The 12353-nt window shown below is 39.1% G+C and overlaps 1 pseudogene; it reads left to right on the top strand.

The window, feature by feature from the left end:
* The first annotated feature begins 10040 nt into the window (after positions 1-10040).
* Positions 10041-11565, top strand: LOC110325094 (annotated as a pseudogene).
* Positions 11566-12353: the final 788 nt, after the last annotated feature.

Here is a 12353-nt window from a genome sequence, read left to right as displayed (position 1 = left end):
TGTGTCTGTGTCTGTGTCTGTGTCTGTGTCTGTGTCTGTGTCTGTGTCTGTCTGTCTGTCTGTCTGTCTCTCTCTCTCTCTCTCTCTCTGCCCCCCTTCAGATCAGGATGTAGTTCTCATCTACTGTGCCATTGCCATGCATACTGCCATGTTCCTTGCCATGAGAGTAATGAACTAAAACTCAAACTGTTACCAAGTCCCCAAGTAAATCTTCTATAAGAATTGCCTTGCTCATGTTGTCTCTTCACAGCAATTAAGCAGTGACTAAGACAGAAGTTGGTACCCGGGACTGCTTGTTGGTAGAGAGTGGACTTTATACTAGAAAAGTAGTTGAACACTTTAAGTGGGTTTTAGAGGACCATTTTAGTAGGAACATGGAAGACAGTGGATTAATGGCTTTAGCACACAGTCATTTGAGGGTTCACTAGCCTTTTTGCGCCCACAAGAAATCATTGTGAAGTTCACACAATGTCATTAGGAGGGACCCACAAGGTCACTATGTAAAAACACAAAATCATTGTGAGGGGTAAACTTAGGTATCATGAGTACAGCATAGCCATCACAAGGCACATAACTCACTAAGAGCATATACAAAGGCATTTTGAAGGTCAGAGTCATTGTAAGGTAACACAAAGTCATTGTGAGAGTGTACAATATAGTTGGAAAGACCGGAAGGTCACACAGAGTATTTGGGAAGGAAGACAGTCATTGTGAGCATCATAGTCACCATGACACTCACACAGATTAATTCTGAGGACACATTGTCAACATCACTCAGCCATTTGAAGGTCACACAGGGTCACTGAGAATATCATAAGAGTCATCATGAAAAATATACAAAGGCATTTTGAAGGCACACAAACTCATTGAGATGTCATGCAATGTCATGTTGAGGGACACAGAGAGTCATTAGAAAAACACAGTCATTTGGAGGGAAATATCTCACTGTGAGGGTTACACAGAGTCATTATGAGAGCGCACAATGTCACGGTGAAGGTCACACAATGTCAGAATGAATGCCACACATAGTTATTGTGACAGCACATAAAATTATTGTGAGCAATACAATAAGCCATTATGAGCATCACTCTGAATCATTGTGATGATCATGCAGTCACTGTAAGACATACAAAGTCATTGTAGAGGTCACACTGAGTCTTTTTGAAGGTCACAGAATTATTTAATGGTGCACAATCATGGTATTACAAAGTCATTACAAAGGTCAGATGGGGCCATTGTGACAGCACACAGAATATGAGCATACATTGTTATTGTGTCATTGCGGGGACACAAAAAGCTATTTTGAAACTCAACATTATCAGGGGCAGAAAGAATCATTGTAAAGGACCACAGTCATTGTGAAAGAACACAAAATATTGTGAGGATTAAACAGAGTCATTGTGATGGTAACACAGAGTCATTGTGAAGGTCAGACAAAGTCATTTGAGGGCATACAGCCTCACTGTGAGAACATATAGTTCATTGTGAGGGCACAAAAAGCTATTGGGAGGAAAAAAAATCATTGTGAAATGTCACTGAGTCAATGTCAGGGCATATAAGTCATTGTGAATATAAAAAGGAGTCATTGTGCAAGCCACACAGCCATTAGGAAGAAACACAAACTCATATGAGTGGGCACATAGTCATTCTGTGGGCAAATAGAAATAATTTGAGCATCACAATATGTCATTGTGAAGATTACATGGTATCATAGAGTGACAGTCTCACAGAATCATTCTTAGTGTCACAGAGCCATAATGAGGGCATATAAGCTATTATGAAGGTGTAGAAAGTAATTGTGGCAGAAATGTCACAGAGAATCATTGTGAATGTCAAACAGGTCAGTATGAAGGCATGTAATACCATGTGATTGTCTCAGTGTAAGTTAAAGATCACACAGTGTCATTGTGAGGGTCACAGTCATAATGAAGGCAGACGTGTCATTTTGAGGGCATACAAAGTCATTGTGAAAATCCCAAAGAGTTACCATGAAGTCACACAGAGTCACTGAGTGGGCACAGAGGAACATGATGAGAAGACAAGTATTATGAGTACATACAGTGTCATGCTTAAGTCACAGAAAGCCATTGTAAGCACCACAAAACTTCACTGGGAATAACATAAAGCCATTGTGACAGCATGCAAAATCCCTGTGAGAGTCACTAAGATTCATTCAAAAGACACGCAAAGTCAGTGGGAAGGAGAATTAAGTCATAAAGAGAGCACACAGTTCCTTAGGAGAGTTATTGTGAAGTTCATTTTGAGGGCACACAACTTTTTAGTGAGTGTCACACAGAGTAACTGTGAAGACACACAATGTCATGGTGAGAGTCATTATGAGTCACACTAAAGGATCCGAAGAGTATATGAGGGTCACCAGTCCATGTGAAACTCATACAGATTCATTGTATATACAACCACACTTATTGTTACATAAAAGTCATTTTGATTGGACAAAACTCATTGTAGGTCACTTGAAATCATTGTGACTACACACAATATCATTCTGTGGGCACACTTTGTTATTGTGAGATCATACAGCATTATTCAGAGGGCACACTAGTCAGTGTGAAAACAAAAAGACTCTGTGAAGAACGTACAACATGATTCTGGGGTCAAAAAGAGCCCTTGTGACAGGCACACAAAGTTATAGTGTAGGTCACAAAGAATCTTTGTAAAGGATGTATGAAGTCATTGTGAAAGAACAAAAAGTCATTGTAATGGCACAGAAGTGACTGCTATGGACCTATATATTTATTGTGAGGATAACAAAGAATCATTGTGAATAACCATCAATGTCATGGTGATGGAGTATGAGGTCATTGTGAAAGCACAAAGTCAATGTTCCATAACATCATCATGTCATACAATGTCATTGTCAGGTCTCACAAGTCATTACAAGGGTAATAGAGAGTCAGTGTAAAGGTCACAGAGAGGGATTGTGAGGTCAGATACACTCATATGAGACCACACATAGTCTTTGTGAGAGCAAAGAGACCCATAGAATGTGTGAGAATAAATCATTGTAAATACCACAGAGAGTCACTATGGAAGTCACACAGAGCTACTCTAAGAGTAACACATATTTAATAAATGGTAGAGAAGTAATTGTGACAGCATAAAAAAACATTGTAAAGGTCACCAGAGTCTCTATGAGGTCACACACAGTCAATATACAGAAACAGAGATCGTGTGTGTCTAAGTTGTGATTGTGAAGTTCATACAAAGTCATTGTATCACAGAAAGTCATTGGGAAGAGCATATAAAGTCATTGGGAGAGCACACAAACTGTATGTCAAAATGGATCATTGTGAAGGGTGGACAAAGTCATTGTTAGGGCACACAATTTGTTATGAGGTCACTGAGAGTCACTGTGAAGGTCACTTAGAGTCATTCCGAAGGCAGAAAACCTCATAGTGAGTTACACATACAATCTTTATAAAGGCAATGCAGAGTCATTGTGAAGGCACACAATGTCATGGTGCTGGACATGTGGGGTCAGAAAGAAGGTCACAGAGTCCTTGTGAAGGTAACCAGTCATTTTGAAACTCACACCAATTTGTTGTGAGCACATTCATAAATATTGTTAAGGTCATGCAAAGTAACTGTGGGGACAGACATACTCATTGTAATGTCACAAAGAAATCCCTGTGAGGCACTTAAAATCATTCTTAAGGTCATAATAAGTCATTATAAATGTGACACAGCCATTTAAAGGTCTCAAAAATTTATTGTGTCACAATAACACTGTGTAGAAAACACGCAGAAATTGTGTTGACAATGAAATAAAACAATTATTGGTAGTTCATACAGTATCATTGTGAAGGTACACAAGTCAATGAGAGTGTCATTGTGAAAGTCACCGGGTCATTTTGAGTGGTCACAATCTCATTTTGAGTATCATTTAGAGTCACTGTGAAGGCAACACAGGCATGGTAAGGGCACACATATATATGGCCATTTCAGGTCACATAGAGTTATTTTGTGGGTCACAGTAAGTCATTGTGAACATCACACAGAATCATTATGAAGTTCACACAGAGTCCTCATGAGTGTCGCACACAGTCATTATAATGGTCATAGCGTTAACGTTACACACAGTCATTATGAGGGAAACCAGTCATTGTAACAGAATACAAAGTCGTTGTTGAATCACGGAGTTACATTTAGTTATTGTGTAGACACAGAGAGTTATTATGAGTACAGAAAGGACAGTGTAACTATATGTCATTGTGAGTTCACAGAAAGTCATAGAGAGGGTCTCAAGAGCCATTATGAAGGACAAACAAAGTCATTGTAAGAAAAAAGTCTTTGGTACTGCATACAAGTTAATGTTAAAGACACCCAAATTTATTATTAGAACACACCAATTCATTGTGAAGGCAAACATGTCAATATAAGGCTCACAGAGATTCCTCATGAAAGCATGCCATCAAATAGTGAGGGTCATACAGAATCATAGTGAATATTGCAAATAATTATTTGGAAGGCATATGTCATTGTGGGGTTCATACAGAGTCAAAGTGAAGGGTACATGCATAAATTATGAGGACACATAGAATTAGTATGAGCACCATGGTAAGTCATATGAACACCACACAGAAATATTTGAGATCACAAGGATTCATTGTGAGGACACAAAGTCATTGTTAAAATCAAACTGGGGCATTTTTGAGGGCTCATGGGGACAATATAAGAGCATAAAATCATGGTGTGCACAAAGTATGAAAGTCATAAAATAGCACACAGAGTAATTCTATGTGCACACAGACTTATTGTTAGGGCACACAGCATCATAATGAGGGTACATTTGTCCTTGTGAAGACACAAAAAGCCATTGTGGGTCACATAAAAGATCATTGTGAGGGTCACAAAGAGTCTCTGTGATTGTTACACAAAGGTCAGACCATGTCTGGGCACATGACAGAGGTCCTACAACATCATTAGAGGACACACAAAACATCATAAGGGTTCTAAGAGTCATTTGAAGGCAAGCATATTCATGGCAAATGTTATATTGATTAACTATAAGAGCACAAAAGTCACTGTGAAGGCAATCATACTTATATGAGGTCATACAGTCATTCTGAGAGAAATAGAAACATTCTGTGCTTCACTGAGATCACTGTGTATGTCCCACAAATAATTGTGAAAGTCACACAAGGTTATGTTAAGTGTCAAAATGCCATTATGAGGTCATAAAACATTTTTGTGAGAATATACAAAGTCATTGTGTAGGTAACACAGAGTCTTTGAGAGGACACTCAGAATCATTGTAATGGTACAAGACATTGTGAAGACAGCAAAAGCCATTGTGATGGGTACATAGTCATTGTGAAGGTCGCACAGAGAAATTTGGAAGTCATTGTGAGGGCATACAATAGCATTGTGAAGGTCAGCGATTGTCCTTATACAGACTGACATGTCATTGTGAAGTTAGTGTGAAAAAAAATCAGTCACTGTGAAGTCATACAGAGTCATTGTGTGGTCAATAGAGTCATTATGAGGACCAAGAAATCATTTTGAGTGCATATAATGTCCTTGTAAAGGTCACAGAAAGTCATTGTAAGGTCATACAAACTCCCTGGAAGAATTACAAAGATTCATTGTGAATGGCATGCAAAGTCATTATGAAGGAAGACAAAGCCAAGTACAGAATATTATGTTAGGTGCTCATAAAGTCATTGTGAAGGCACACTGCCTCACTGTGAGTGCACACAAGTCTTTAAGAGGGACACAAGCAATATGAAAGGTAAACAAAAGTATTTTGAGGGCACACAAATTCATTTTGAGAGTCAAACTGAGTTACTGCAAGGACACAAATTTAATGTGTGGGCAAAATTCATCTTGAGGGGACATACATTGTGAGTACATAGGATGCCATTGAGAAAGTCACATTAAATCATTATGAGTGTCACCATGTCATGGTCAAACTTCAAGTCATTATAAAAGCACACAAAGTCAATGTGAAGGTCACAATGTATTATTATGAAAGGTTTGTGAAGTTATAGTAAGGGAAGACAAAGTCATGTTAAGGACACAAATGTCAATGGGAGGGGTCATTGTGTGAACATACAATGTCATTGGGCATGTGCGAGTCATACTGAGAATTACTTAGGTTCATTGTGAAGGTCACACAGGATCATTGAAAGGACACATCACAGAAGTATTCATGAGAGCAAGCAGAATCATAGTGTATATGACAGGGCATTGTAAGCATCACAGAGAGTTACTGTGAAGGTGAAACAAAGCCACTACTATTGCACACAGTCTCTATGAAGGCAGACAAGTCATTGTGATTGGAAACAAAGTCACGGTGATATCACACAGATTCTCTGGAAGGCAGCACTGACTTACAGCATAGGCTCATAAAATAGAATCACTGTGAGGGTACACGAAACATTGTGAGCACTCAAGCTGTCATTCTAAGGTCACACAAAGTCATAGCATGGGTCTCTAAGAATCACTGTGAGGGGTGTACAGCATCCTTGTGAAAGAAAAGAAAAGAAATTATGATAACACATAAGTCAATGTCAAGGGCCTACAAACTCACTCAGAAGATAAGACAAGTCATTGTGTCAGCATACAAGGTGCTTCCAGTGTCACAGGGTATCAGTGTGAATGTCGACAGAGATCATTTTGAGGGCACACAATAGATTACTGATGGTTACACAGAGTCATTGTACAGAGTCACATTGTGATAGCACACAATGTCATGGTGAGAGTCACACAGTGTCAGAGAGAAAGACAAACATAGTCTATCTGAATACATAAAAATGCAGTGTAAGCATCAAAAGGAATAATTGTGAACACCACACTGAAACACTGAAATCCCACAGAGTCATTGTGATAATACAAAAATCTTGTTAAGGTTGCACTGGGGCATTTTAAAGGCTCACAGAGTAAAAATAGAGTTATGCAATCATGATGAGGGAATCCGAAGTCATAATAATGGATACACAGAGTCTTTGTGAAGGTACATAGAGTTATTTTGTGGGCACACTTAGTCACTGGGCACAATGTGTCATCCTGGGAGCATACTAGTCATTGTGAGGACACAAAAATGTATTGTGAGTTGCATACGACATTTTTATGAGGACCATAAAAAATCCAACACAGTCATTGTGATGGTTGCACAAAGTAACTGTGAAGGGCACACAAAGTAAATGTGAGGGGACACAACCTCACTGAGAGAGAAAAACAAAAAACCAACCAACCAATCAAAAGCATTGTGAGAGCACATGGAGTCATTGTGAGAATAAATATATTAATTATGAATGTCACAAAGAGTCATTGTTATGGCATGTAGTCATTGTGGACATCAAAGTGAGTTGTTGTGAGGGTCACAGTGAGATATTGTGAGGGCATACATTCTTATATAAGGCCACACATAGTCATTCTGAAAACAAACAAAAATATTCTGAGTGTCACAAGATGTCATTGTGACCATAACACAGAAGCTCTGTGAAGATCATACAGCATCATCATGAATGTCATATAACATTTATGAGAGCAGATGAGCCATTGTGATGGTCCACAAATTCAATGTGTAGGTTGAACTGAATTTCTGTGAGGTCGCACAGAGTCATTGTAAAGGCATAGAGGTAATTATGAGGGCACAGAAGACATTGTGAGTGAGGAAGATGTTATTTTAAGGACACAAAAGGTATATTGTGGGTCACAAGAATCCTTGTGAAGGGTTTCTAAAGTCATTAGGAAAAGACAGAAAGATTTGTGATGGCACACAAGTCAATGGTGTGGATGTTCAAAGTCATTATAAGGGTAACAAAGAATCATCGTTACGGCCATAAAAAAATCAAGGCTAGGGAGCACAAGATCATTGTGATGGTACAAAAGTCAATGTACTCAGAGTCATTTTGAAGCCACAGACTATCATTAGAAGGATATAGAAGTCTTTATAAAGGTGACAGAGGGTCATAACGAAGGTCACAAAGAGTCATTGGGAAGGCACAAATGCTCATATGAAATCATACATGATGTGTGAAAGCAAACAGAATCATAGTCTGTGTGACAATAAGTCATTATGAACTTCACTCAGAATCATTGTGAAAGTCACCTAGAATCATTGTGAGTGTCACTCAGATTCATTATGAGGGCAGCAGACAAGTCGTTATGACAGTATTCACAGTCATTTCAAAGGTAATATGGAGTCTCTGTGAGATCACACAGAATTATTGTGTGGGCAGAGAGAGAGTCATTAAATGGGCAATATAAGGCATTATGAGCCCACAAGGGGTCAATTTGAGGTCACACAAAGTCATAGTGTTTATCTCAAAGAGTCATTGTGGAGCCATTCAAGTTCATTATGAAAGAACCAAAAGTCATTGTGATGGACACATGTCAATGTTAAGGGCATTCGACCTCATTATAGGACACACTGAGTCTCTGTGAGAGCATACAAGTAAATCCAAGGGTCATAGAGTGTCATTGCAAACATCACTTAGAGTCATTTGAAGGGCAAATTATCAAATACTTAGGATTGCATAGAATCACTGTGAAGATCACACAGGAATATGGTGAGGGCACACAGTGGAGTGGTAAGGGTCATACAGAGTCAGAATGAAGGTCACAGTTAATCATTATGAGAACACATATATTTATTGTCAGAATCAAGGCAAGTCATATTAAACAGCAGCACAGAATCATTGTCAGGTCACAGAGAGTTACTGTGAGAATACACAAAGTCATGGTGAAAGTCACCCTGGGGCTTTTTGAGGGCTCACAGAATCAATAAGGGTGTACCATCACGGCGAAGGTATATCAAATCATTGTGGATGTCACATGAAGTAATTGAGATGGCACACAAAGTCATTGTGTGGGTATCTTACAGGCACACAGTGTTGTTCTAAGAACTTACTATTCAATGTGAAGACAAAGAAAGTCATCATGTAGCACAAAAAATTATTTTGATGGTTGCAAAGAGTCATTATAAAAAAGAGTATCACAATGTCATGGTAAAGAAAAACACAGTCATCAGGAGGGCACAAACATCAATGTTAAAACCCTGCAAAGTCATTGTGAGGGCATGGCATTATGAGAACCACAGAGAGTCAAGGCGAAAACCAGAGTCTATTTTAAGGCAGTCTGAGGCTCACTCAGAGTCATTGTGAAGGTCACACAGAGTCACTGAGTGAACATATACTCATATGAGGTGACTTACGTCACTGTGAGGCATATAAAATCATTGACTGCCTCACAATAAGTCATTGTGAACATCACACTGAGTCATTGTGAGTGTCATACACCGTCATTATGAGGGGAGACAAATCATTGTGAAGGTCACTTAGAGTCTCTGTGAGGCCACTCAGAGTCATTACGAGGGCACAGAAGATATCGTAAGTGCACATACAATAAGAAGATATTGTAGATGTCATTATGATGGCACAAAATTTCATAGAATTGGTTAAAAAGAATCATTGTGAAGGCTACATCATGGTGAGGGAAAAGTCATTGTTGGGGCACAAAAGTCTATGTTATGGGGTTAAACTCACTGTGAGTCAAACAACTTCATTCTGTGGGCATGCATTTTATTATGAGGGTCACAAGGAGTCATTATGAAGGGCATAGAGTCATTTTGAATCATTCAGTGGCATGATCAGAGTCACTAAGAATCATTGTGAGGTCACACAGACCTAACTATGTGTGCACACATGTCATGGTGAGGCACCAAACAATTATTCTGATGGTTACACAGTCATTGTGAAGGTCACACAAAGTCATTGTGAACTTCACAGAGTCACTGGGAAGAACACATAAAGTCAATGTGTGGGCATGCAAAGACATGATGAAGGTACAAAGAATTATTGTAAAGAGCACATACAGTAATGTCTAAGGGGTACAGTCAGTATGAGGGCACAAGAGTTGATGTTAGGTGCCCATGAAGTCATTGTGATGTCTCATAATGTCGTTGTCATTGTGAGGGTACACACGTCCTTCTGAGAGTCACAGAGAGTCGTTGTAAAGGTCACAGAGTCATTTTTGAAGACACAGCATGCTTTGTGAGTGTATACAAAGTCATAATGACGGTAACAGAGAGTCATTGTGAGGGAAGACAGAGTCAGGATGTGAACATTCAACAACATTTTGTGGGCACACTAGTCATTGTGATGGTCACACAATTATCCTGATGGCTATACAGAGTTACTGAGGGACACACAGAGTCATTATGAAGGTTTTACAAGTCACTAAGAGTGTCACACAGAATCACTGTAAAGATCACACCAAGTTATTGTGAAAGTATAAAAAGTTATTGTGAGGCTATACATTTTGAGAGCAAAAAAAAAACCCTCAATGTAAGGACAAAAAGTCATTCTAGAACACACAGGACCACTGTGAAGGCAAAAAGTCATTGGGAGGGTCAGACAAGGTCATTACAAGGTACACAAGCCATTTTAAGGGCATATAATTAGTAGTGAGAGCACACAGGATCATTACAAGGGTACATAAGTCATTGTGAGGACATTCGGTGTTACAGTGAAGATACACATCATTGTGAGGGTATACAAAGACATTGTGAATGTCATACAAGTCGTTGTGAGGGTACACTGTGATTACGAGGGTCAGACAGAATCATTGTGAAGGTCACACGGAATCATAGTGAAAGCACCCAGGCTCTTTCTGAAAATCATGGTGAGGGCACATAAGCCATTATGAATACCAAAATGTGTCATTATTAAGGTTACAAAGAGTCACTGTGGATTAGTTTGGTCAAGTTGCCGTGACCCGGAGAACTCTGCAAAACAAGAGGCTGGGGGTTGAGAAACCAGTTCTCGCAGGAGCTTAGGGAAGGAAGTCTCTCTGTGGAGGTCTGAGGGAAGCAGTACTCGTGCCAGGTAGACTCCACGCCATCGTGGGCAAGGGTGATCCCAACAAGCCGCGGGGCAAAATGTCCTTGTACGCCCTCTTCCTGCAGACCTACCGCGAGGAGCACAAGAAGAAGCATCCGGATTCGTCGGTCAACTTCGCCGAGTTCTCCAAGAAATTCTCCGAGAGATTTGGAAGACCATGTCCGCAAAGGAAGAGTCCAAGTTTGAAGATTTGGCCAAGAGCGACAAAGCTTGTTATGACAGGGAGATGAAGAACTATGTTCCTCCCGAAGGTGATAAGAAAGGAAAGAAAAAAGACCCAAATGCTCCGAAGAGACTACCGTCTGCCTTCTTCCTGTTTTGCTCTGAAAATCACCCAAAGATCAAAATTGAACACCCTGGCCTGTCTATTGGAGATACTGGGAAGAAACTGGGTGAGATGTGGTCTGAGCAATCTGCCAAAGATAAACAACCGTATTGAGCAGAAAGCAGCTAAACCAAAGGAGAAGTATGAAAAGGATATTGCTGCATACCGTGCCATGGGCAAAAGCAGAGCAGGAAAGAAGGGTCCTGGTGGGCCAACAGGCTCAAAGAAGAAGAATGAACCAGAAGATGAGGAAGAGGAGGAGGAGGAGGAAGAAGAGGAAGAAGGTGAAGAGGAAGAAGATGAGGATGAAGAATAAGTGGCTGTCCTAAAGTGTGGAGTATATGTGCTCAGGCAATTATTTTGCTAACAATGTGAAATGCAAGTGCAGCTCAACATTAGTTTCAGTATAAAAACTGTACAGATTTTTGTGTAGCTGATGAGATTTTTTTTTGTAGAGAAAATACTTTTTAAAAAGAGTTTGTAGCTTTTTTAGGGGCTACAACTACAGTTAGATTTAAAGCTTTGGAGGTTGAATGTTTCTAAATATTTAATGTTTTTTTTTTTTTTTTAAATTTCTTATGGTAGCAAAAAAAAAAAAAAAAACTTCATAGGAATTTGTATTACCAGTGAATTTTTTTTCAGGATGTTGCATTTTTTTGTTTTTTTAAAAATTTGTAATAAAATAATGTATATTACTTGCAAAAAAAGTCACTGTGAGGTTACACAGAGTTATTTTATGTCACCTATAGTCATTATGAGGTTGCAGAGGTTATTGTGAGTATGAAGAATGTCATTGTGAAGGTCACACAAAGTCACTGAGAATTACATAGATTTGTGAATTACAAACAAAGTCATTGTGAGGGCACACAAGTTGTTATTATGGTCACAAAGAGTCATTGGAGATGGCATACAGAATCAATCAATTTGAGGACACAGTAAGTCATTGCAACAGTCACACAGAGTAAATGTGAAATTCATATAGCCATTAAGGCCTTAAAGAGTCATCATGAAGGCATACAAGAAACACAGTGAAGGTCTCATGTGTTTGTAAAGACACAGAAATTCATCATTAAGGCACATGAGTCAATATAAGGGTCATATATCATCATAAGGGCACAAAATTCATTATGAGAGTATACAAAGTCATTCTGAAGGTCACA

Source organism: Mus pahari, chromosome 8 (assembly GCF_900095145.1).
Source record: "Mus pahari chromosome 8, PAHARI_EIJ_v1.1, whole genome shotgun sequence".
Lineage (NCBI taxonomy): Eukaryota > Metazoa > Chordata > Mammalia > Rodentia > Muridae > Mus > Mus pahari.
The sequence above is the reverse complement of the archived record's forward strand: the minus strand, read 5'-3'. Positions and strand labels throughout refer to the sequence as shown.